Genomic DNA, 26,011 nt, shown 5'->3' on the forward strand with positions numbered 1-26,011 from the left:
CAGCACTTGTTTCGAAAAGTAACACTTTTCAACATTTTTTTGATTTAAACGATTTATTGACAAAATACATGAAAATTTTACATAAAATTTCACTCATTGTGTGTTTTTTGGAATTGCAAAAAATGTTGTATGGAACTCGTTGCAAAACTTGATTATTTCAGCAGTCTTTGTATTTATCCAACTCGGTGAACCTCGTTGGATAAATGTACGACATGTGCTGAAAAAATCCTCTTTTTGCAACTTGTTGCATAAACTACTATTTTGACCTTTTTTTTAATTTCTTAAGGCCTTATTCAATAAGGAATAGGATTTACTTTAAAAAAAAATGACTCTGTGTGTGTGTGTGTTTTTTTTTTGACTAGTTTTTTGCCCTCTGTTATTTTGGACTGATTTTGAAAAATATTTGCATCACTCTTAATAAAAAAAAACCGAAAAAAAACATTATAAAATATGTTTCAAAAACCTTTTTACAACATATTTTTGTATGAGATATTGTTTATTTGTTAACTCATAAATAAGAACTAATTTAATAACTAATTCATATTTGACATGGAAAATTGTGTCAATATTTTCGAAGATAACATCGATTAGAGTATTTGAGACTAGATGGGTACCTTTCCGAAAAAAAAGATATTTATCATTTTAATTCTTTACAAGGCCATATTTTATCTCCAAAATATAAAACATGATTTTTTTTTAAATGGTGAATTTTCAATTATTTCTCGGGGACCTTTTCAATTTGGAATAAGATTTAAATCTATCTTCCTTCTCTCGTGCAAATTCAGCTTTAACTAATCTCTTCTATCAATAGCTCCCTTAATCCAGAGGTCACTGCCCTTCTGCCCCTTTTTTTTTGCCTGCCGTGCCACCATCGCCAATCAGGAATTTATACCCCTTTTTCACGGTTCCGACACCGACGTCGGCTCCTTCACTAATCTTCGTTCCTCTCCATACCAAAAGTCCCTGAATTTATGACCTTTCTACCTAAAACAAAACAAAAAACGCTCAAACTCTCCTCAAATCTCAAACAAAAAGAACGGTACGAAACTCTCGCTTAGGCCCCCCTCCCCGCCCCCTTCCGTCTCCACCGCTGAGTTTGCCAAGAACCTTTTCATTAATGTAGCGGTAAAGGCCCCGGCCGACCAACTCCGGGGTCCATCAGGGTCCGTGCCGCCGTAACTGTTCTTTGGGTGGCTCACCTTGTCTAATGACTCGCCTCCTCCTTGTAGGCCATCAACGCGACTTGTACTAAAAACAAGAAAGACGGGGGACGAGAAGGGGGGGGGGGCTCTCCATTACAATATAAAATCATCAGCTCTCCCTCCCCGCGGGATCTTCCCGGGCTCCCTCAGATGACGGGGGAGCCCAAAATTAGGCCAGATCGAATCTCCGAAAATCATTGTTAAGGCCCCCGGTGAAAGAGATGCTGATGGCTTCGAGGTTGGTTCTGCCTCCACTTCATCAACGGTTCTCTGGGGAATTGAAAAATTTACGAAATTTATTTAAAAAATGATTTTCATTTGAATTTTATAACATTTTGTTCGAAAATATAACAATTTCTCTTGGCAGTGCTCCCAGAATGCCAGACTTTAAAGCATGACTGCCAAATCTTCACATTTTATGACCTATCCCAAAATGTCTTTCAAATAATTCCGGAGTTTTTTTTTTTGAAAAGGTTCAATCAACCAAATTTTCAGTTTTTGCTTTTTGGGTGTTTTTTAAGCCGCCTTGAGTCAGGGGTATTTAAAAACACCAAAAAAGCAAAAACTGAAAATTTGGTTTATTGGACCTTTTCAAAAAAAAAAAAAAACTCCAGATTTGTCCAATGACGTCCAGAAATATTTCAAGTACTTTGAAAAATTTCCAAGTACACATAACTAAGACCAGGGTTGCCAACTTAACATATAATTTTTAATCTGACCTAAAATGTTTATTCGAAATTAAAAGATTAGAAAATTTTATTCATTTTCTTTATAAAAATTGTTTTGTTATTATTTTTTAATTCACTTAATAAAATGGAAAAAATAAGTAAAAAAAAACGTCGATTTCCCAAAGAATTCCTCAACCTATGTTTATGCTTATACGATGATGGTGATCAGGTTGCGATCTCTAGCGCGTTCGCTCCATCTATTTCTAGGTGGAGGAGGGGGCTTGTTAAGAGATTGGGGGACCATTCCCCTCCCCCCCCCTTTCCTCCTTCCTTCCTTCTCGTTGGGGTCCATTAATTGATGATATCGAAAATTAATTTATACTGCACGACGAACGGAACCTGCGCGGCGATCGCAGATCATCACCGTTTTTTTTCTCTCTCTCTTTTTTTGAGGACTGTTTCTTGGAGCAGCATATTTGCATAAAAGGTCGATCGGAAGATTCATAAAAATCATTGAATATTCTATTTGAGGCTGGGATTTGTTTTTTTTTTCAGTATTTTATGCTTAGCAGGGATTCGAAGTAAGTTTTGAAAAAAAATCATTCATGGTTTGTTTTATTTTAATTCAACTAAAATAACACAAAACGCAACATAAAATGCTAATATTTCTGTAAAAACTATTTCATTGAAAATTCACGCAAGTCGATGTTACACTGATTTTTTTTTTATAAACTTCAAGTAATTTCGAAATTCAAAGAATTTGAGAAATCATTTTTTTTGGAAGAATTGAAAAAATCGAAGAATGCGTCAAAAATGACAGATGCAACAAACATATTTCATTTTTCTTCAAAAATGTTGACCAAAAACCAATCTAAATCATCGAAAAATAATGTACGTTAATTTTGGCAAGCTGAAATATTTATAAAAAAATGTGTTGCCAAAAATGGAACAGCACTGGTATGTTTTTTCTTATTGCATGAATTTTGTCGTTTTCAGATTTCTAAAAGTTTGAAATACATAATCATTCCGAATTTAGGCATTCTGATTTTTTTAATTTTAAGTTTTTTTTAAATTTATTGAAAAAATGTTCGAATTTTTATTATGAATTTTCCAATTTTAGAATTTCTAATGATTAATTTAGAATTTTTTGAATCCCGTTTTTTTTTGTCAATATTCAAAAGTTTGAATAGTTAGAATATTATGATTTTGGTGATAATTTTTTGATTTTTTATAAATTTTATCATCCCGGGCAGACGGTAAAAACAAAACTCATGCCATTTCAATAACAAATATTGTTAATATAACAAAAAGTGTTATGGAATCTTCTTGAAAAATCCATTTTTGCATAAGGGTTTAATAACAGTTTATGTTATCTTAACATTTTTTTATTGGTCTGATATTGGTTGACAGCCAAAACAACTTTGGAATAACATTTTTTGTTTTGGAAGAATACCTCGAACTGTTATTGGGATGATCGGATTAGTTGTTAAAATAACAAAAAATAATAACAAAGATTCGTTCGAAGAATAACTAAAAATGTTATTAGTCTGTTATTACAATAACAATCCAATAACAAAAAAATCATAACGAGGAATAACAAATTTTGTTATAAATAACATAAAATGTTATTGGCCTAGTATTTTCAAATATCAAAAACAAATTATTTCCACGTTATTTCCGCCTGCTTGGGATTGAAATTTTGAAATTATTGTAAAAATTATTATTAATTTTTGGAATTCAAGAATTTTTTAATTTGAAATTTTGTTTTTTATTTTGGTATATTTGGAATACACTATTTTTTTTTGCTAAAAACTTTTAGAATTTCATAATTTCTGATCGATTTTGATATTTTCAAGCTCATAGTTTTTTTAAACTTAAATTTGATATTCAAGAATTTTAAAATTTCAGATGATAAATTTTTGCTTTTTAATAAAGATTTTTATTTCTATTTTTATTTAATAATTTTATTAATTTTTGAAAAAAAAAATAATTTAAATTTGACAATTTCTAAAATTTTGAATTTTTGTACTCGTTAATCATCACTTTAATGTTTTAAATCATAGATTCACAAATTTTAAGGATTTTTGAAAAATGAATTAAGGCTGGTACAAATTTTATTTAAAGTTTTTGTCCCCCCCTCCCTTCAAAGTTGGCCCGAAAAATCAGGGGGCAAAAAAATATTTTTTCAAAAAACTTCAATATTTTTATGAAAATTTAAGTGCAATTAGTTGAAATCAATTTAAAATGAATTCCCCTGCGTTTAGAATCATTTTTAGCATGTTTGGGTTGATTTAAAAATCGTTTGAATTTTTGAAAATTTTCGGTGTCTACTATCGCTAAAGTTTTTTTTCGCTAAAATTTTTGTTTTCGTCAAATTTTACATTTTTTGAAAACTTTTATTGCAAAACAACTGAACTAGTGTAAAATACATTTTAAAACACTTTTTCCATGCAAATGTTGAAACTATGGCATGTTATTTTAATATTTATATTTTTTTTATTTTTTTGCCCCCTTCCCCCTCGACTCCGGCCAGAGCCGAGGGACAAAAACTTTTAAAAATATTTGCATCGGCCTATTTAATTTTTTTGAATTTTTGTACTTGGAGAAATTTTGAATATATATACTTTTTTATATTTTTTATTTATTTCAGAATTTTTTAATTTCTGATGACAAATTTTGTCATTTTGAATTTAGATTTTTTTTTGTTTTGGAGTTGGGTAACTTTAAATTTTTCAAATATTTTTTTAATTATAGATTCATAGAATGGTTGAATTTTTGATGATGAATTTGGATTTTTTTTAATTTTAATTTTGTTTTTTTTTTTGAATTTAGGAATTGTTAATAAAGTTTTTAAATACTGTTAATTTTTTTTCTAAATTTTAGTACTATACAATTTGGAAATTTCAAAATTGAAAAAAAGTATTAAATTTCAAAATTCTAAATATTGAAATTATAAATAAAACAGCATCAAAATCCTTGAATTACGAGATTTTGTATTTATTTTTTTTTAACAAAAAAACAATATTCCTAAATTAACAATATATAAATTCAAAATGCTAAAATTTCTCACAAAAAAATCAAAAACTCTCATATTAAAAATAAAAATTATTATTGAAAAATTCGAAAATTCCATAAACCACTTGAACACTAGGGGAAGGGGGGACTGGGTATGGCGATTGTTCACGCCCCATACATTTTTTTTTGTATCTACAATTTTCCACGGGATGGGGGTATTAGATTTCCAAAAAAGTGTCCACGTGGTTTATGGATGGTCCCAAATTTCTAAATTTTAGGATTTTAATGATGTTTGTTTGTATTTAATTTTTTAAGAATTTTAAAACTTTTGTGCTTGAAAAAAAATTTTTTTTCTGGAAAATTTAAAAAATTAAAACTTCTGATGTTAATTTTTTGGCATTTTGGATTTCGATTTTTTAGTTTTAATTTTTCTTTGAATGATATTTGTTTATAGTTAAAGGGAGCGGCCGTGGCTGACTGGTTACGGTGTTCGCTTTGTAAGCGAATGGTTCTGGGTTCGATTCCCATCTGCTCCCAACGAGAATGTTAAGTACACAGAATTTGAAATCATGAATATGAACGAAAAATCAAAGTCGCTCGAAGCGGGGTTCGATCCCCCGTCCTTTGGGTTGATAAGCAAAAATGCTAACCACTAGGCCATGACGACTTGGTAAGCTTGGACTGGAATTAGGAATACTGTTTCAGAGAGCGAGTTGTGGCGCTATAACCACGGCAAATAGTGTCCAGGGCATTCGTGGAAATACAATGTCCCATCCCAGAGGGTCCCGGAGTACCAAACCTTCTTAGCATGGTGCTCCCAACGAATACATCCAAAAATCTCGGAGCGTATGGTGGTGTGTCCCCACGCTTCTTCCTCCCCTTTCGATTCAGAATTGTGTTGTTGTTCGAACACTCAGTGCTCAAACTCAACCCAATTACGAGTCATCTCTGCGATACGGCTTTACGCAGTAGGCCTGGCCGCTTTAACGCTTGTGATGTTTCAATGCATTCTAATGCAATGGCGCACTGCAAATGTTAATAAATGACAAGAAGAGTGCTAGGCGTCATCTAACCTAAGGCACTCTCCAGGATCCCTTCGAAAGATTGGCTGCGCTAGGGTCTGATTAGATTAGATTAGATTAGATTAGAATGATATTTGTTTATAGTTAATTTTCTAAAATTGTCGAACTTTTGTACCTGAATTTTTTTTTGAAATTTAAATGCAATTAAAACTTTTGATGATAATTTGTAGCATTTTGAATTTCGATTTTTTTAGTTTAATTGGTTTTAATTTTTGAAATATTTTTGAATGTTTTTTAAATAAAATAATCTCATTTTTGAAGAATTTCCGATAGATTTTGAAGGTTTTGTACTTTTTGATAATTGAAATTTTTTTTTTAATTTTGAAATTTTGTCATTTTGTCATTTGGTACTTTAAGAAATTTTGAATATCTTTATTTCTTTTTTGGAATTTCTGATATGATATGAATTGATTTTTGTGATTTAAGTTTTGACTTTTTATATAGTTTTTTTTGTTTTGGAACTTTGTATTTTTTATATTTTCGAATTTTTTTTTTGAAATAAGTGATTCTTAGACTTTCAGAATTCGTAAATGATTTCCACAATTTCGATGTTTTTTGATGAAAATAATATATTTATATTTGAATGTACCGTATTTTTGTCGTTAATACATGAATTTTGAACATGATATATGTTTATAAAAATGTAAATATTTATTGCGAAAAACTCAAAGGTTTAGAAACTCACCAAACCACGTCGCTTGTCATCATTATCGCAAATTATGAAAACTTAAGTTTTTTTCAACATCTCCCTTTGGGAACCCCTGAAGACGAAACTTTTCGCGAACCATAATTCGGGTGCGAAATCGCTCAACCCTATCACCCTAATCGGGGATTGAACTAATAACTTGACCGACATTACAGCTCTCTAGTAGCCCCTCACAGGAAGAGACACATTTTTCCGCGGCGCGCCGGTGGTGAAATTCGTTATGCAAATTGTAGCAGTTTCTCTGGCAGCTTACCAGCAGCAGCAGCCAGCGATCCAGAAAATGAGAGTCAAGTGGGTCGTAAAAAGTCGAAGAATTGCGATTGGGAGGAAGGTCGACCCAGCTTCTTTTGATTTTTTTTATATATCGGGCGTAAAACCGCTCGTTTCCTGCGCTAATCGAATCACGGCTCCGGCTTAGCCTATTTGACGTGATTAAGTCCAAGCTCTCCCCCCTCTGGGGTTTTGGAAGATGGCCATCGACTTCCTTTTGAAGTTGTGACTTTGTACCAACAGTGGAACTGCAACTGCGGCTTTAGGAAGTGGGGTGAAATTGCTCCAATAAGTTGAATTGATGGTGTTAAAAATGAAAGTGAAACAGTGAAAAACTAGTTGGTAGTGGGAATCGAACCCAGGACGTTCGCGTGACACGCTCCAAGCTGAAATGAAGCTCATCTATGTTTCAAACAGTCTATTTCCGCTCAAATCCCGTTTCATCCTAACGGGTCCTTCGGATGACAGCTTTTATGTCATCATAAGCTCGCACCACATGCAATTAACAAATCCCAATACCGCGCCTAATCAATTAGTACCAAAAACACACCTCATCAACGATTTAAGACCCCCATCCTAATTGGCCAATGTGTGCTGCAAAACTGCAAATCGTAAAACGAGCCGCGCCCGGAGAGCTCATAAAATCAAAATTCGGAATATTTGATCCGTCCACTCCGAGGCTGACCTCTCTGGGTTTGTTGTTGTTTTAAGCCCGCAGGACATCGCCTTCGTTAAAATGCCGCCACGGCGGAGGATTGACCCGGAATGAACCGAGGGAGAACGAACGAACGAACGGGATTCTTGAACGGTTTCAGGGATTAGAAGTTTCCAAAATTGTGCCAATGAATTTGGAGAGCAAAAAGGGGATTTGTGAACATTGATGATACTGTGAAATAAAAAAAAATATCAAATCAAATATCTCGATTGAGGATGCCATTTTAAAACTAGACATATTATTTTTAAACTACCTTAAGAAAATTCGAAAATTATCTCAATACATGTTTTTCCATGTTTTTTGCCCGTTGAATCCAAGTCTAGCTTCTAGTTACGGTATTAAGGGGCCATCCATAAACAACGTGGAGTGTAGAAAATGTCAGGCTCAATTCTGTGCGAAAATTTGCGAACAAAATGGCATCGGAAACATGTAAATGATTTATTTTCGATTTTGCTTAGGGAGATACCATACACTTTTTCCATAAAAAATTACAATTCTATTTTTTTAATGCCGAAATTTTAACGGAAGCATACACGATTCTTTTTTTTACAAATGCGATCATATAAATAAATAAAAAAACAGCAATAATTCGATACTATTTTAATTTTCTTAATAAATTTTTAAAATGTAACCAAATGGGCACTGAGAAAAACTAATTATTCATGTAATTTCAAGTATAAGAGGCTGTATATCAGCAACTCTGAAAGAGAATTGTTGAAAATTGGCTCAGCTCTTCGAAAATATTCTTCGCAGGGTTGTCCATGAAAAAAAATAAGTTGTATACTCTTCAAAAAAAAAAAAATGATTCAAACAATTGATCGATACAATATTTTTTTTTAATTTTGAAATTTAAAAAATTTAAAATTTATGACAGGTGATATTTTTTTGCATTTTGGATTTGGATTTTTTTCTGTTTTGAAATTTGGTTTGTTTTAAAATATTGTTGAATATTGTTTAAATCAAAGAGTCTTTTTTTAATGAATTTCAGATAGATGTTTAATTTTATGTACTTTCAAGGAACCATCCATAAACCACGTGGACACTTAAGGGGGGGTATGACGATTGTCCACGATTCATTCAAAAAAGTTTTTTTTGATTGGACAATTGTCCACGAAGGGGGGGGGGGGAGGATAACAGATTCCCAAAAAAGTGTCCACGTGGTTATGGATGGTCCCCAAAATATTTTGAATGTTTTTTTTATCTTGTAGTTTTGTATATTTTTGATTTCTTTTTTTGAATTCTAAAATATTTTAATAAAAATTTAAATATTTTTGAATTTCTGACACATTTAGTAATTGCGGTACTTTAGGAAATTTTGAATATTTTTTTTTATTTTGGAATGTCAATTTTGAAAATTGTGTACTTTAAGAATTTTTGAATTTATTTTTCATTTTGGAATTTTGTCATTTTGTATAATTTTGAATATTGTTTTTATACGTAGAACTCAGAATTCTGACACATTTTGAAATTTTGGTACTTTAAGAAATTTAAACTAAAATTTTTTTATTTTGAAATTTCAGAATCAAATGAATCCTGAAAAGTTGACATTTTCAGCACTTGTTTCGAAAAGTTATACTTTTCAAGTTTTTTTATTTAATCGATTAATTGATAAAATACATAAACATTTGACTTAAAATTCCACTCAAAGGGTGTTTTTCGTAATTGCAGAAAAAATGGATGGAACTCGTTGCAAAACTTGATTTTTTCAGCACTCGTCGTATTTATCCTACTCGGTAAACCTCGTTGGATAAATTACGACTAGTGCTAAAATAGTAGTTTATGCAACAAGTTGCAAAAAGAGGATTTTTTTCAGCACGAGTCGTACATTTATCCAACGACGTTCACCGAGTTGGATAAATACGAAGAGTGCTGAAAAAATCAAGAATGACAGGAAAAGTAAGTAGAAAAGTAACGACGGAATTGCAAAAAAAAAAAATGTTTGCAACTTGTTGCATAAACTACTATTTTAGTCCTCAGTCCTTCATTTCGACATTCGATAAAAAATAACAATTTAAAAATATGTGTTTTTGGAATTTTACTTGGCAAAGTAATAAAAAGTGAAACATAAAAAAAACAAGTCGTCTTTGTCTCCATTTTTCCTTTCATTTTGCTGTTTATACTTCGTGATTTATATTTTTGAACATTCACACGTCTTTTTGTATGAAAAGTCATTAAAATGGTAGGGTAGAGTAGTCATCAATGAGACACGGGGAACAATGATAAAATGGCTCTCACAAGTCGTAGTTTCAACCAATCAGGCTCATATTTGGGGGAAAGGTGTGTCTACTGGATACACGTCTGCCATAATAGTGGCTTTGGTTATGGACGCTCCCTTGACAAGTTATTCATAAATGTTTGATTCTGGGGTGAAAAAGTAAATTATGGAAAAAAAATGTTTTTTCGCTCGTAGGCTGCCATTTACACCAAAACTAATATTTCTTCAAATTTCTTTCGACGTTGCATAGGGATTAAGTTGGGTTACAATGTCCTTTCATTAGATTTGACCAAAATTTAGAATATACCCAGAATGCAGGGCTGTCTCATTGTTCCCCACTCATTTCAGCCCATGGGTAACAATGAGACACTTTGATTTTTCTTCATTAAACTTTTCAAAATCGATGTAAATCTTTCAAAACATGAATAAAAAGTAATTTTTGGCATATTTATAGAGTTTAAACTTCATTTAACCAAAAATACAAAGTTATTTGGTATTAATATATGGATTTTACAAAATTTAAATACTTTTTAGTGTAACTTTTGTTAATAAAAGTTTCATGTTGGCAAAATTGCTCTAAAATGTTCAAGGCAAGTTACCTGCAATGGAACAATATAAAAACATGATGTTTTGCTAGAAAAATGTTGATTTTCGTAGAGTGTCTCATTGTTCCCCAGCTGTCTCATTGTTCCTGCCAAGTGCGTCTACAATGAGACAGTTGAATAACTCTGGCTGTAGACGTCAGATCGATCTCATATTTTGGTCAATGTTAGAACACATTAAAAGAAAGATAATGCAATTAAAATCTCATTAAAAAATGCTGATGAAAAAATTAGAAAAATCGTTGAAAGTTGAAAACCAAAAGTGTCTCATTGATGACTACCCTACCCTATGGAAAAACCAAAGATGCAAAATGGGAATTAATGGACAAATTTTCAGCAGAATAATAAAATTGAAAATCACGAAGAAAAATGGCCTAGCTCTCAAAAATTACTATTTTGTAAAATACTCCAAATTCCTTACTTTTACCACACTCCAATTTTCATAAATTGTCTAATTGTTTTTTTTTTTGTACGAAACTAACCATACTACAAGCATAAATATCATAATTTTGTCCGAACACAAAGTCAAACTTTTAAAAGACTTTCACAAAAATAGGGTTTTCTGTATAAAACACCGTATTTATATGTGTTTTTGTTTTTTTATATTGGCTATTATGAGATTTTTTTTCAAATTCGATATTCTATGATTTTCTTTATTTTAATTTAGAAGTTATGTAATAAATATTTCCAGCACTTATTTTTTTTTTGTGAATATTTGAGTATTTTACACTAAAAACACATTTATTGCCAAAATTCATTCAAGATTTACCTTCCTATGACATCCATTTTGTGAGTTTAGATTTTCTAAAAACTTTAGTATACAATGCTTATATTTTCATAAACTGCTGTATATTTTTCTTCAAGTTAGCATAGCTGAAATTTTTTCAGGTTTGGTATTTTAAAATAAAATTTAACATATTTTTTTTCGAAAGTGATAAAAAGTGGTGCGTCGAAAAAAAATGTATTATTTTTTTAAATAAGTATTTTACACCAAAAACTTCATTATTGTGAAAAACCAAGCGGCATTATTTGGTCGCTACACGATGTCGATTTTTTTTTTTAATAGATTTTCGTTATATAGTTTAAAACATCGAATTTATTCCTGGTTTTCTATATAAGCAATCTTGAGAGATTTTTTTTTTCAAAATCGGTGTTTTATGAAACAAATGTTTTTTTCTTTATTTTTGATTTTGAAAGTTGAAAAATTGTGAATGTACGATTATTTTACAGCAAAAACTTACTTTTTGCTTCTTACTACAACCATTTAGCAATTAAATTTTATAATGAATTTTCTGAAAACTACACAGAAAAAAAATCTAAATCGAGGTAAAATTTCATCATAAAAGATGTAATATTCAACCTTCTAAAATTACACCTTCCAAATTTACACAATTTTTTGCTGTGTAGATTTTTATTCAATTGAATTGTTTTTAAGATTCAGTATTTATGGTAAAATAGTATTTTAGCATACTTTTTATTTTGAAAGTGATAAAAACACTACTCTAAGAAATTTGTGGCCATAAATTTAGTATTTAACATAACTTCATTATTTTTAAAAATTCATTAATAATTTGGATTTTAACAAAAGTAGAGTTTTCTGTTGAAATTTTTACAAAATGGCGTATTCTATTATAAATATTATTAAAATTAGAAAATTTTATGTTATTCTTTATTTTTTATTGGGACCATCCGTAAACTACGTGAATATTTTTTTTGGAAATCTAACCCCCGCCCCCCCCTCCCTTTTGTGGACAATTGTTTAAATAAAAAAATCATGTTTGTATGGAGCGTGGGCAATCGCCCAATCCCACCCCCCTTGGGAAATTTTTAGTACTTAAGGGTTGGTTTGATCTCACACTTTATACTTTCAACTACCTGAAATTTAAATTTGGTAATATTTGGGCTGAGAAGGATTGTGTTATGAAAATTTTAAGATTACAGATGAGGAGTTTTTTTCGGATTCAAAATAACACAAAAAGATTTAACAATTTATTTATAATTCAAATATCATTATTTCTCTTGAATCAAAAACAGCAACTAGGACCAAAATAGGACCAAAATAGGGACAATTATCTCTATTCCATTGGCAAATTGGCAGCACTGCTGTTATTTGCTTTTTTCCAATATTTTTTTTTATTAACGTCAGAGTTGTTATCATTGAAATGAAACACGTCAAAACATTCGATGCGATTCAATTCCAAGAATAGTGCTCTTATCTTTTAAGTTGTTTGCACTCGCTCAACAAGTTTTCGTTTGGCTTAGTGCTGCAATAATCGTTCGAAGGAAAGGACACATCATGAAGTTGGTTAGTAGATTTTAATATTTTTTTTTAGATTTGTTCCTTAATTATTTTTTTTAAATTCCTACAGAATTTCATATTTTTGCTGCTGACCCTAATCGTAGGAGTGGCGCTCGGATTTCCCCAGTCAAATCCATTTGACGAAATAGTAAATCGAATCAACTTTCCAAGTCGTTTATACTGAAATTTATCTTTCAAAAAACAGGATCGCCTCGGAGCGAATGAATATCGACAGCAGCAGTTGCCGACCAATATGCCTTAAGGAAATTCCGACTCAAGTGAGAGTGATGAAAGTTAATCTATTTTTGTGGTGAAAATTGTGGAAAAGCTTGCTTCTGAATGGAATAAATAAATTTCAAAACTACACTTGTCTAAGAAAAGTGTGAAATAAATTGCACGTTCCACGACAAGATCAACTGTTGTAAAACATCAACTAGCAACACATAGAACGTGACCAATTTATCAAATCCTAATGTCAGCAGCGGTTACTGGCCAGGGTACTAAAACCATATTTTACTGCTCAAATTCAATTGACATTCCGCGCGATTCCGCGCCCAAATCGATCACGTTTTGCCCATTTTTGTTGGGCCTATGTCTATTGCTAAATTTACTACCAATTTATCATCGGCGCGAAGCGCGCCAATTCAACGCGGGGAGAGGATCTTCGCCGTCGTTTTTTTTTTGTTTTTGAGCTCTTTCAAAGGAAAGTCGTAAAGTTTGGGCAAGATCCGGGACTTTGGTAGGAACAGAAAAAAAATGCGGATTGCTGATTTTTTTTTGTTTTGTTTGAAACTAACGGGTTCGCTCCACTTTCGCCGTGGCGTAATCAGGACATAATTCTTTCCGAAAAATTCCGACAAAATTCACACGGAATGAGAAATGATCTGCTTAATTCGACGCTGTTCCGAAGTGTGCCGCGATCGGGGAAGATTTATGTGGAAGGTTCTGCTAAATAGATGATGTTTTTGGGGCCGATTAGGGACACGTTAGGTTGCTCATTTGAATATGGTATAATTTAAAGGTGTTTTTTAATAAGTTGAGGATGTAACATAAACTATAAATTATTTACAAAACAGAAAAAAGATCTGATAACAACAACAAAAAACCAAACAAGTTCACGAATTTCTAAAATGTCTAAATTTTCAAAATTGTCAAAATTGTCAACATTGTCAAAATTGTTAAAATTGTGGAAATTGTCAAAATTGACAAAATTGTCAAAATTGTCAAAATTGTCAAAATTGTCATAATTGTCATAATTGTCATACTTGTCAAAATTGTCAAAATTGTCAAAATTGTCAAAATTGTCAAAATTATCAAAATTGTCAAAATTGTCAAAATTGTCAAAATTGTCAAAATTGTCAAAATCGTCAAAATTGTCAAAATTGTTAAAATTGTCAAAATTGTCAAAATTTTCAAAATTGTCAAAATTGACAAAATCGTCAAAATTGTCAAAATTGTCAAAATTGTTAAAATTGTCAAAATTGTCAAAATTGTCAAAATTGTCAAAATTGTTAAAATTGTCAAAATTGTCAAAATTGTCAAAATTGTCAAAATTGTCAAAATTGTCAAAATTGTCAAAATTGTCAAAATTGTCAAAATTGTCAAAATTGTCAAAATTGTCAAAATTGTCAAAATTGTCAAAATTGTCAAAATTGTCAAAAATGTCAAATTTGTTAAAATTTTCGAATTTGTCAAAAATGTCAAAATTGTCAAAATTTTCAAAATTGTCAAAATTGTCAAAATTGTCAAAATTGTCAAAATTGTCAAAATTGTGGAAATTGTCAAAATTGTCAAAATTGTGGAAATTGTCAAAATTGTCAAAATTGTCAAAATTGTCAAAATTGTCAAAATTGTCAAAATTTTCAAAATTGTCAAAATTGTAAAAATTGTCAAAATTGTCAAAATTGTCAAAATTGACAAAATTGTCAAAATTGTCAAAATTGTCAAAATTGTCAAAATGGTCAAAATGTCTTAATTGTCAAAATTGTCAAAATTGTCAAAATTGTGGAAATTGTCAAAATTGTCAAAATTGTCAAAATTGTCAAAATTGTCAAAATTGTCAAAATTGTCAAAATTGTCAAAATTGTCAAAATTGTCAAAACTGTCAAAATTGTCAAAATTGTCAAAATTGTCAAAAATGTCAAAAATGTCAAAAATGTCAAAATGTCAAATTTGTTAAAATTTTCGAATTTGTCAAAAATGTCAAAATTGTCAAAATTGTCAAAATTGTCAAAATTGTCAAAATTGTCAAAATTGTCAAAATTGTCAAAATTGTCAAAATTGTCAAAATTGTGGAAATTGACAAAATTGACAAAATTGTCAAAATTGTCAAAATTGTCAAAATGGTCAAAATGTCTTAATTGTCAAAATTGTCAAAATTGTCAAAATTGTCAAAATTGTCAAAATTGTCAAAATTGTCAAAATTGTCAAAATTGTCAAAATTGTCAAAATTGTCAAAATTGTCAAAATTGTCAAAATTGTCACAATTGTCAAAATTGTCAAAAATGTCAAAATTGACAAAATTGTCAAAATTGACAAAATTTACAAAATTGTCAAAATTGTCAAAATTTACAAAATTGACAAAATTGACAAAATTGACAAAATTGACAAAATTGACAAAATTGACAAAATTGACAAAATTGACAAAATTGACAAAATTGACAAAATTGACAAAATTGACAAAATAGACAAAATTGACAAAATTTACAAAATTTACAAAATTTACAAAATTGACAAAATGTCAAAATTGACAAAATTGTCAATATTCTCAAAATTATCAAAATTGTCAAAATTGTCAAAATTGTCAAAATTGTCAAAATTGACAAAATTTACAAAATTGTCAAAATTGTCAAAATTGACAAAATTGACAAAATTGACAAAATTGACAAAATTGACAAAATTGACAAAATTGACAAAATTGACAAAATTGACAAAATTGACAAAATTGACAAAATTGACAAAATTGACAAAATTGACAAAATTGACAAAATTGACAAAATTGACAAAATTGACAAAATTGACAAAATTGACAAAATTTACAAAATTTACAAAATTGACAAAATGTCAAAATTGACAAAATTGTCAATATTCTCAAAATTGTCAATATTCTCAAAATTGTCAAAATTGTCAAAATTGTCAAAATTGTCAAAATTGTCAAAATTGTCAAAATTGTCAAAATTGTCAAAATTGTCAAAATTGTCAAAATTGTCAAAATTGTCAAAATTGTCAAAATTGTCAAAATTGTCAAAATTGTCAAAATTGTCAAAAATGTCAAAATGTCAAATTTGTTAAAATTTTCGAATTTGTCAAAAATGTCAAAATTGTCAAAATTTTCAAAATTGTCAAAATTGTCAAAATTGTGGAAATTGTCAAAATTGTCAAAATTGTGGAAATTGTCAAAATTGTCAAAATTGTCAAAATTGTCAAAATTTTCAAAATTGTCAAAATTGTAAAAATTGTCAAAATTGTCGAAATTGTCAAAATTGACAAAATTGTCAAAATTGTCAAAATTGTCAAAATTGTCAAAATGGTCAAAATGTCTTAATTGTCAAAATTGTCAAAATTGTCAAAATTGTGGAAATTGTCAAAATTGTCAAAATTGTCAAAATTGTCAAAATTGTCAAAATTGTCAAAATTGTCAAAATTGTCAAAATTGTCAAAATTGTCAAAATTGTCAAAATTGTCAAAATTGTCAAAATTGTCAAAATTGTCAAAATTGTCAAAATTGTCAAAAATGTCAAAAATGTCAAAAATGTCAAAATGTCAAATTTGTTAAAATTTTCGAATTTGTCAAAAATGTCAAAATTGTCAAAATTGTCAAAATTGTCAAAATTGTCAAAATTGTCAAAATTGTCAAAATTGTCAAAATTGAGCAATTCTCTACCAAAACCGGAAATGGATTTTATTTGTATTTTTTGATTTGGCTCAAACTTTGTGGGGGCCTTCCCTATGACCAAAGAAGCCATTTTGCATCATTAGTTTGTCCATATAAATTTCCATACAAATTTGGCAGCTGTTCATACAAAAATGGTACGTATGTATTCGAAAATCTGTAACTTTTGAAGGAATTTTTTGATCAATTTGGTGTCTTCGGCAAAGTTGTAGGTATTGTTAAGGACTATTTAGAAAAAAATAGGTACACGGAAAAAAAAATTTCCCGATTTTTTTATTAACTTTTTTTTCACAAAAACTCAAATTCCCAAAATACGTATTTTTTGATTTTCGAGATTTTTTGATATGTTTTAGGGGACAAAAATCCGCAACTTTTGAGCTATAGAGAAACATGGTCAAAAAATCTGTTGCCGAGTTATGATTTTTTGAAAAACTAGTGATTTTTGGAAAAAATCGAAATTTCATGCATAACATTTTTTTGACCTCATTTTTTTATGCAAAATTGAATTTGCAATCGAAAAGTACTTTACAGATTTTTTGATAAAGGGCTCCGTTTTCAAGATATAGCCACCGAAAGTTTGATTTTAGCGAAATATTTGCAGTTTTTCAATTTTTAAAAATAGTGACCATGAGTGACCATTTCTAAACATATTTTTTTTGAAAAGTTCAGAAAATTTGCTATAAAATTGTCTAAAAGACATTGAAGATTGGACCTCCGGTTGCTGAGATACAGCGGCTTAAAGAAAAAGAAACACGAAAATTGAACTTTTCTAAGTCTCACCTAAACAGCCCACCATTTTCTAATGACGATATCTCAGCAATTAACACCTAAACTCCCATGCTCGAGGAAAAGGTGGAACTCCAACTTTGAACAGCTATATCTCGGCTCCCTGTGGACGGATTTTCGATATCTAAACAGCAAAAGATGCGGACAGATCTCTAGATAATGTTGCTTTTTTGAAAAGTCAAAAATAGAGGCGTTTACCCTAAGTTATTCCCGAAACCATAGGAGCAACTTTTTTTCAGCCCTCTTTTTACTACATGTTTTACATGCAGTTATAAATATTCAATGATAATCTATGTCAAATCCATGCCAGAATGATAGATAATGCTCATTTATTATACTCAAGACCATTTTCGGTCCAATGTGGCCACTTTGGAACCGGTCCCAGGTACTCCGGTGAAACCCGGATTACACTATATTGTGGAGCATTTTCGGGAATATTTTGGTCAAGGCAACATGCATATCACAGTTCATCATTTTCAAAATCAAGCTCATTGGTGATACCCAAGTCCATTTTTGGACCAATCTGGCCACTTTGAAACCGGTCCCGGGGTCTCCGGTAAAATCCAGAATATGGCAAATTACGGGATTATTGGAGGACAATTTTTGACAGGGCAATATGGATGTCAAAGATCATTATTTGCAAAATCAAGCTCATCCATGAACCCCAAAACCACTTTTGGACCAATCTGGCCACTTTGGGACCGGTTCCCGGTACTCCGGTGAAACCCGGAATATGGCAAATTACGGGATTATTTCTGAATAATTCTTGAAATGGCAATATCAATGTCAAAGATTATCATTTGCAAAATCAAGCTCATCCATGATCCTCAAAACCACTTTTGGACCAATCTGGCCACTTTGGGATCGGTTCCCGGTACTCCGGTGAAACCCGGAATAAGGCAAATTACGGGATTATTTCTGAATAATTTTTGACAAGGCAATATGGATGTCAAAGACCATCATTTGCAAAATCAAGCTCATCCATGATCCCCAAAACCTCTTTTGGACCAATCTGGCCACTTTGGGACCGGTTCCCGGTACTCCTGTGAAACCCGGACTATGGCAAATTACGGGATTGTTTCTGAAAAATTGTTGACAAGGCAATATGGATGTAAAAGACCATCATTTGCAAAATCAAGCTCATCCATGAACCCCAAAACCACGTTTGGACCAATCTGGCCACTTTAGGACCGGTTCCCGGTGCTCCGGTGAAACCCGGAATATGGCAAATTACGGGATTATTTCTGAATAATTATTGAAATGACAATATCAATGTCAAAGATTATCATTTGCAAAATCAAGCTCATCCATGATCCTCAAAACCACTTTTGGACCAATCTGGCCACTTTGGGACCGGTTCCCGGTACTCCGGTGAAACCCGGACTATGGCAAATTACGGGATTATTTCTGAATAATTCTTGAAATGGCAATATCAATGTCAAAGATTATCATTTGCAAAATCAAGCTCATCCATGATCCTCAAAACCACTTTTGGACCAATCTGGCCACTTTGGGATCGGTTCCCGGTACTCCGGTGAAACCCGGAATATGGCAAATTATGGGATTATTGGAGGACAATTTTTGACAGGGCAATATGGATGTCAAAGATCATCATTTGCAAAATCAAGCTTATCCATGATCCCCAAGACCGCTTTTGGACTAATCAGGCCACTTTGGGACCGATTCCCGGTACGCCGGTGAAACCCGGAATATGGCAAATTACGGGATTTTTCCGAATTATTATAGACAGGGCAATATGGATGTCAAAGTTCATCATGTTCAAAATTTAGCTCATCCATGATACCCAAACCCTCTTTTGGACCGATTTGGCCACTTTGGGACCGGTTCCCGGTACTCCGGTGAAACCCGGAATAAGGCAAATTACGGGATTATTTCTGAATAATTTTTGACAAGGGAATATGGATGTCAAAGATTATCATTTGCAAAATCAAGCTCATCCATGAAATCCCAAAACCACTTTTGGACCAATCTGGCCACTTTGGGATCGGTTCCTGGTACTCCGGTGAAACCCGGAATAAGACAAATTACGGGATTATTTCTGAATAATTTTTGACAAGGCAATATGGATGCAAAAGACCATAATTTGCAAAATCAAGCTCATCCACGATCCCCAAAACCACTTTTGGACATATCTGGCCACTTTGGGACCGGTTCCTGGTACTCCTGTGAAACAAGTTCATCATATTTCATTTTGACATCCACATTGGCTAGTAATTTGCCATATTCCGGGTTTCACCGGCGTACCGGGAATCGGTCCCAAAGTGGCCTGTTCAGTCCAAAATCGGTCTTGGGGATCATGGATAAGCTTGATTTTGCAAATGATGATCTTTGACATCTATATTGCCCTGTCAAAAATTGTCCTCCAATAATCCCGTAATTTGCCATATTCCGGGTTTCACCGGGTACCGAGAATCGGTCCCAAAGTGGCCATATTGGTCCAAAAGTGGTTTTGAGGATCATGGATGAGCTTGATTTTGCAAATGATAATCTTTGACATCCATATTGCCTTGTCAAAAATTATTCCGAAATAATCCCGTAATTTGTCTTATTCCGGGTTCCACCGGAGTACCGGGAATCGGTCCCAAAGTGGCCAGATTGGTCCAAAAGTGGTTTTGAGGATCATGGATGAGCTTGATTTTGCAAATGATAATCTTTGACATCCATATTGCCTTGTCAAAAATTATTCCGAAATAATCCCGTAATTTGTCTTATTCCGGGTTCCACCGGAGTACCGGGAATCGGTCCCAAAGTGGCCAGATCAGTCCAAAAGAGGGTTTGAGGATCATGGATGAGCTAAATTTTGAACATGATGAACTTTGACATCCATACTGCCCTGTCAATAATAATTCGGAAAAATACCGTAATTTGCCATATTCCGGGTTTCACCGGAGTACCGGGGACCGGTCCAAAAGTGGCCAGATATGTCCAAAAGTGGTTTTGGGATTTCATGAATGAGCTTGATTTTGCAAATGATAATCTTTGACATTGATATTGCCTTGTCAAAAATTATTCAGAAATAATCCCGTAATTTGCCATATTCCGGGTTTCACCGGAGCACCGGGAACCGGTCCTAAAGTGGCCAGATTGGTCCAAACGTGGTTTTGGGGTTCATGGATGAGCTTGATTTTGCAAATGATGGTCTTTTGCATCCATATTGCCTTGTCAAAAATTATTCAGAAATAATCCCGTAATTTGCCTTATTCCGGGTTTCACCGGAGTACCGGGAACCGATCCCAAAGTGGCCAGATTGGTCCAAAAGTGGTCTTGAGGATCATGGATGAGCTTGATTTTGCAAATGATAATCTTTGACATCCATATTGCCATTTCATGAATTATTCAGAAATAATCCCGTAATTTGCCATATTCTGGGTTTCACCGGAGTACCGAGAATCGGTCACAAAGTGGCCAGATTGGTCCAAAAGTGGTTTTGGGGTTCATGGATGAGCTTGATTTTGCAAATAATGATCTTTGACATCCATATTGCCCTGTCAAAAATTGTCCTCCAATAATCCCGTAATTTGCCATATTCTGGGTTTTACCGGAGACCCCGGGACCGGTTTCAAAGTGGCCAGATTGGTCCAAAAATGGACTTGGGTATCACCAATGAGCTTGATTTTGAAAATGATGAACTGTGATATGCATGTTGCCTTGACCAAAATATTCCCGAAAATGCTCCACAATATAGTGTAATCCGGGTTTCACCGGAGTACCTGGGACCGGTTCCAAAGTGGCCACATTGGACCGAAAATGGTCTTGAGTATAATAAATGAGCATTATCTATCATTCTGGCATGGATTTGACATAGATTATCATTGAATATTTATAACTGCATGTAAAACATGTAGTAAAAAGAGGGCTGAAAAAAAGTTGCTCCTATGGTTTCGGGAATAACTTAGGGTAAACGCCTCTATTTTTGACTTTTCAAAAAAGCAACATTATCTAGAGATCTGTCCGCATCTTTTGCTGTTTAGATATCGAAAATCCGTCCACAGGGAGCCGAGATATAGCTGTTCAAAGTTGGAGTTCCACCTTTTTTCGCTTGCTTGGTAGTCCGCGGGATATTTTTATGGATGGGAGTTTAGGTGTTAATGGTCCGATTTTCAATGTTAATATGTGAAACATTCGTGAAATTTTCCGATCTTTTTGAAAAAAATATTTTGAAAAAAATTAAATCAAGACTTACATTTTAAAAGGGCCAAACTTTGAATATTATGCCCATTAAAAATGCTAGTATTGATTTATTTTTTTTCAAAATATTTTTTTCGAAAAGATCGGAAAATTTCACGAATGTTTCATGTATTAACATTGAAAATCGGACCATTAATTGCTGAGATATCGTCATTAGAAAATGGTGGGCTGTTTGGGTGAGACTTAGAAAACTTCAATTTTCGTGTTTCTTTTTCTTTAAGCCGCTGTATCTCAGCAACCGGAGGTCCAATCTTCAATGTCTCTTAGACAATTTTATAGCAAATTTTCTGAACTTTTCAAAAAAAATATGTTTAGAAATGGTCACTCATGGTCACTATTTTTAAAAATTGAAAAACTGCAAATATTTCGCTAAAATCAAACTTTCGGTGGCTATATCTTGAAAACGGAGCCCTTTATCAAAAAATCTGTAAAGTACTTTTCGATTGCAAATTCAATTTTGCATAAAAAAATGAGGTCAAAAAAATTTTATGTATGAAATTTCGATTTTTTCCAAAAATCACCAGTTTTTAAAAAAATCATAACTCGGCGGCAGATTTTTTGACCATGTTTCTCTATAGCTCAAAAGTTGCGGATTTTTGTCCCCTAAAACATATCAAAAAATCTCGAAAATCAAAAAATACGTATTTTGGGAATTTGAGTTTTTGTGAAAAAAAAGTTAATATAAAAATCGGGAAATTTTTTTTTCCGTGTACCTATTTTTTTCTAAATAGTCCTTAACAATACCTACAACTTTGCCGAAGACACCAAATTGATTAAAAAATTCCTTCAAAAGTTACAGATTTTCGAATACATACGTACCATTTTTGTATGAACAGCTGCCAAATTTGTATGGAAATTTATAAGGACAAACTAATGATGCAAAATGGCTTCTTTGGTCATAGGGAAGGCCCCCACAAAGTTTGATCCAAATCAATAAATACAAAAAATAAAAATGGTCGAAATCGGCCGGTTTTGTAGAGAATTGCTCAATTGTCAAAATTGTCAAAATTGTCAAAATTGTCAAAATTGTCAAAATTGTCAAAATTGTCAAAATTGTCAAAATTGTCAAAATTGTCAAAAATGTCAAAATGTCAAATTTGTTAAAATTTTCGAATTTGTCAAAAATGTCAAAATTGTCAAAATTTTCAAAATTGTCAAAATTGTCAAAATTGTCAAAATTGTGGAAATTGTCAAAATTGTCAAAATTGTGGAAATTGTCAAAATTGTCAAAATTGTCAAAATTGTCAAAATTGTCAAAATTGTCAAAATTTTCAAAATTGTCAAAATTGTAAAAATTGTCAAAATTGACAAAATTGTCAAAATTGTCAAAATTGTCAAAATTGTCAAAATGGTCAAAATGTCTTAATTGTCAAAATTGTCAAAATTGTCAAAATTGTGGAAATTGTCAAAATTGTCAAAATTGTCAAAATTGTCAAAATTGTCAAAATTGTCAAAATTGTCAAAATTGTCAAAATTGTCACAATTGTCAAAATTGTCAAAAATGTCAAAAATGTCAAAAATGTCAAAATGTCAAATTTGTTAAAATTTTCGAATTTGTCAAAAATGTCAAAATTGTCAAAATTGTCAAAATTGTCAAAATTGTCAAAATTGTCAAAATTGTCAAAATTGTCAAAATTGTCAAAATTGTCAAAATTGTCAAAATTGTCAAAATTGTCAAAATTGTGGAAATTGACAAAATTGACAAAATTGTCAAAATTGTCAAAATTGTCAAAATGGTCAAAATGTCTTAATTGTCAAAATTGTCAAAATTGTCAAAATTGTCAAAATTGTCAAAATTGTCAAAATTGTCAAAATTGTCAAAATTGTCAAAATTGTCAAAATTGTCAAATTTGTCAAAATTGTCACAATTGTCAAAATTGTCAAAAATGTCAAAATTGACAAAATTGTCAAAATTGACAAAATTTACAAAATTGTCAAAATTGTCAAAATTTACAAAATTGACAAAATTGACAAAATTGACAAAATTGACAAAATTGACAAAATTGACAAAATTGACAAAATTGACAAAATTGACAAAATTGACAAAATTGACAAAATTGACAAAATTGACAAAATTGACAAAATTGACAAAATTGACAATATTGACAAAATTGACAAAATTGACAAAATTGACAAAATTGACAAAATTGACAAAATTGACAAAATTGACAAAATTTACAAAATTTACAAAATTGACAAAATGTCAAAATTGACAAAATTGTCAATATTCTCAAAATTATCAAAATTGTCAAAATTGTCAAAATTGTCAAAATTGTCAAAATTGACAAAATTTACAAAATTGTCAAAATTGTCAAAATTTACAAAATTGACAAAATTGACAAAATTGACAAAATTGACAAAATTGACAAAATTGACAAAATTGACAAAATTGACAAAATTGACAAAATTGACAAAATTGACAAAATTGACAAAATTGACAAAATTGACAAAATTGACAAAATTGACAAAATTGACAAAATTGACAAAATTGACAAAATTGACAAAATTGACAAAATTTACAAAATTGACAAAATGTTTCAAATTGACAAAATTGTCAATATTCTCAAAATTGTCAAAATTGTCAAAATTGTCAAAATTGTCAAAATTGTCAAAATTGTCAAAATTGTCAAAATTGTCAAAATTGTCAAAATTGTCAAAATTGTCAAAATTGTCAAAAATGTCAAAATGTCAAATTTGTTAAAATTTTCGAATTTGTCAAAAATGTCAAAATTGTCAAAATTTTCAAAATTGTCAAAATTGTCAAAATTGTCAAAATTGTGGAAATTGTCAAAATTGTCAAAATTGTGGAAATTGTCAAAATTGTCAAAATTGTCAAAATTGTCAAAATTTTCAAAATTGTCAAAATTGTAAAAATTGTCAAAATTGTCAAAATTGTCAAAATTGACAAAATTGTCAAAATTGTCAAAATTGTCAAAATTGTCAAAATGGTCAAAATGTCTTAATTGTCAAAATTGTCAAAATTGTCAAAATTGTGGAAATTGTCAAAATTGTCAAAATTGTCAAAATTGTCAAAATTGTCAAAATTGTCAAAATTGTCAAAATTGTCAAAATTGTCAAAATTGTCAAAATTGTCAAAATTGTCAAAATTGTCAAAATTGTCAAAATTGTCAAAAATGTCAAAAATGTCAAAATGTCAAATTTGTTATAATTTTCGAATTTGTCAAAAATGTCAAAATTGTCAAAATTGTCAAAATTGCCAAAATTGTCAAAGTTGTCAAAATTGTTAAAATTGCCAAAATTGTCAAAATTGACAAAATTGTCAAAATTGTCAAAATTGTCAAAATTGTCAAAATTGTCAAAATTGTCAAAATTGTCAAAATTGTCAAAATTGTCAAAATTGTCAAAATTGTGGAAATTGACAAAATTGACAAAATTGACAAAATTGTCAAAATTGTCAAAATTGTCAAAATTGTCAAAATGGTCAAAATGTCTTAATTGTCAAAATTGTCAAAATTGTCAAAATTGTCAAAATTGTCAAAATTGTCAAAATTGTCAAAATTGTCAAAATTGTCAAAATTGTCAACATTGTCAAAATTGTCAAAATTGTCAAAATTGTCAAAATTGTCAAAATTGTCAAAATTGTCCAAATTGTCCAAATTGTCAAAATTGTCAAAATTGTCAAAATTGTCAAAATTGTCAAAATTGACAAAATTGTCAAAATTGTCAAAATTGTCAAAATTGTCAAAATTGACAAAATTGTCAAAATTGACAAAATTGTCAAAATTGTCAAAATTGTCAAAATTGTCAAAATTGTTAAAATTGTTAAAATTGTCAAAATCGTCAAAATTGTCAAAATTGTCAAAATTGTCAAAATTGTCAAAATTGTCAAAATTGTCAAAATTGTCAAAATTGTCAAAATTGTCAAAATTGTCAAAATTGTCAAAATTGTCAAAATTGTCAAAATTGTCAAAATTGTCAAAATTGTCAAAATTGTCAAAATTGTCAAAATTGTCAAAATTGTCAAAATTGTCAAAATTGTCAAAATTGTCAAAATTGTCAAAATTGTCAAAATTGTCAAAATTGTCAAAATTGTCAAAATTGTCAAAATTGTCAAAATTGTCAAAATTGTCAAAATTGTCAAAATTGTCAAAATTGTCAAAATTGTCAAAATTGTCAAAATTGTCAAAATTGTCAAAATTGTCAAAATTGTCAAAATTGTCAAAATGGTCAAAATTGTCAAAATTGTCAAAATTGTCAAAATTGTCAAAATTGTCAAAATTGTCAAAATTGTCAAAATTTTCAATATTGTCAAAATTTTCAAAATAGTCAAAATTTTCAAAATTGTCAAAATTGTCATAATTTGTCAAAATGTCAAATTTGTTGAAATTG

General features: G+C 30.8%; 1 protein-coding gene and 1 long non-coding RNA gene across 4 annotated transcripts in view; both read left to right on the forward strand.

Annotated features, from left to right (window-relative positions):
- Positions 1–26,011, forward strand: part of LOC120413279 (telomerase-binding protein EST1A) — a 239,731-nt gene that overhangs the window by 171,429 nt on the left and 42,291 nt on the right. The window lies entirely within an intron of this gene.
- On the forward strand, positions 12,699–13,138 carry LOC120413297 (uncharacterized). The gene is made up of 3 exons (XR_005604927.2): positions 12,699–12,780; positions 12,845–12,922; positions 12,980–13,138. It is a non-coding gene; the product is annotated as an uncharacterized LOC120413297 (long non-coding RNA).

Source organism: Culex pipiens, chromosome 1, assembly GCF_016801865.2.
Source record: "Culex pipiens pallens isolate TS chromosome 1, TS_CPP_V2, whole genome shotgun sequence".
NCBI lineage: Eukaryota > Metazoa > Arthropoda > Insecta > Diptera > Culicidae > Culex > Culex pipiens.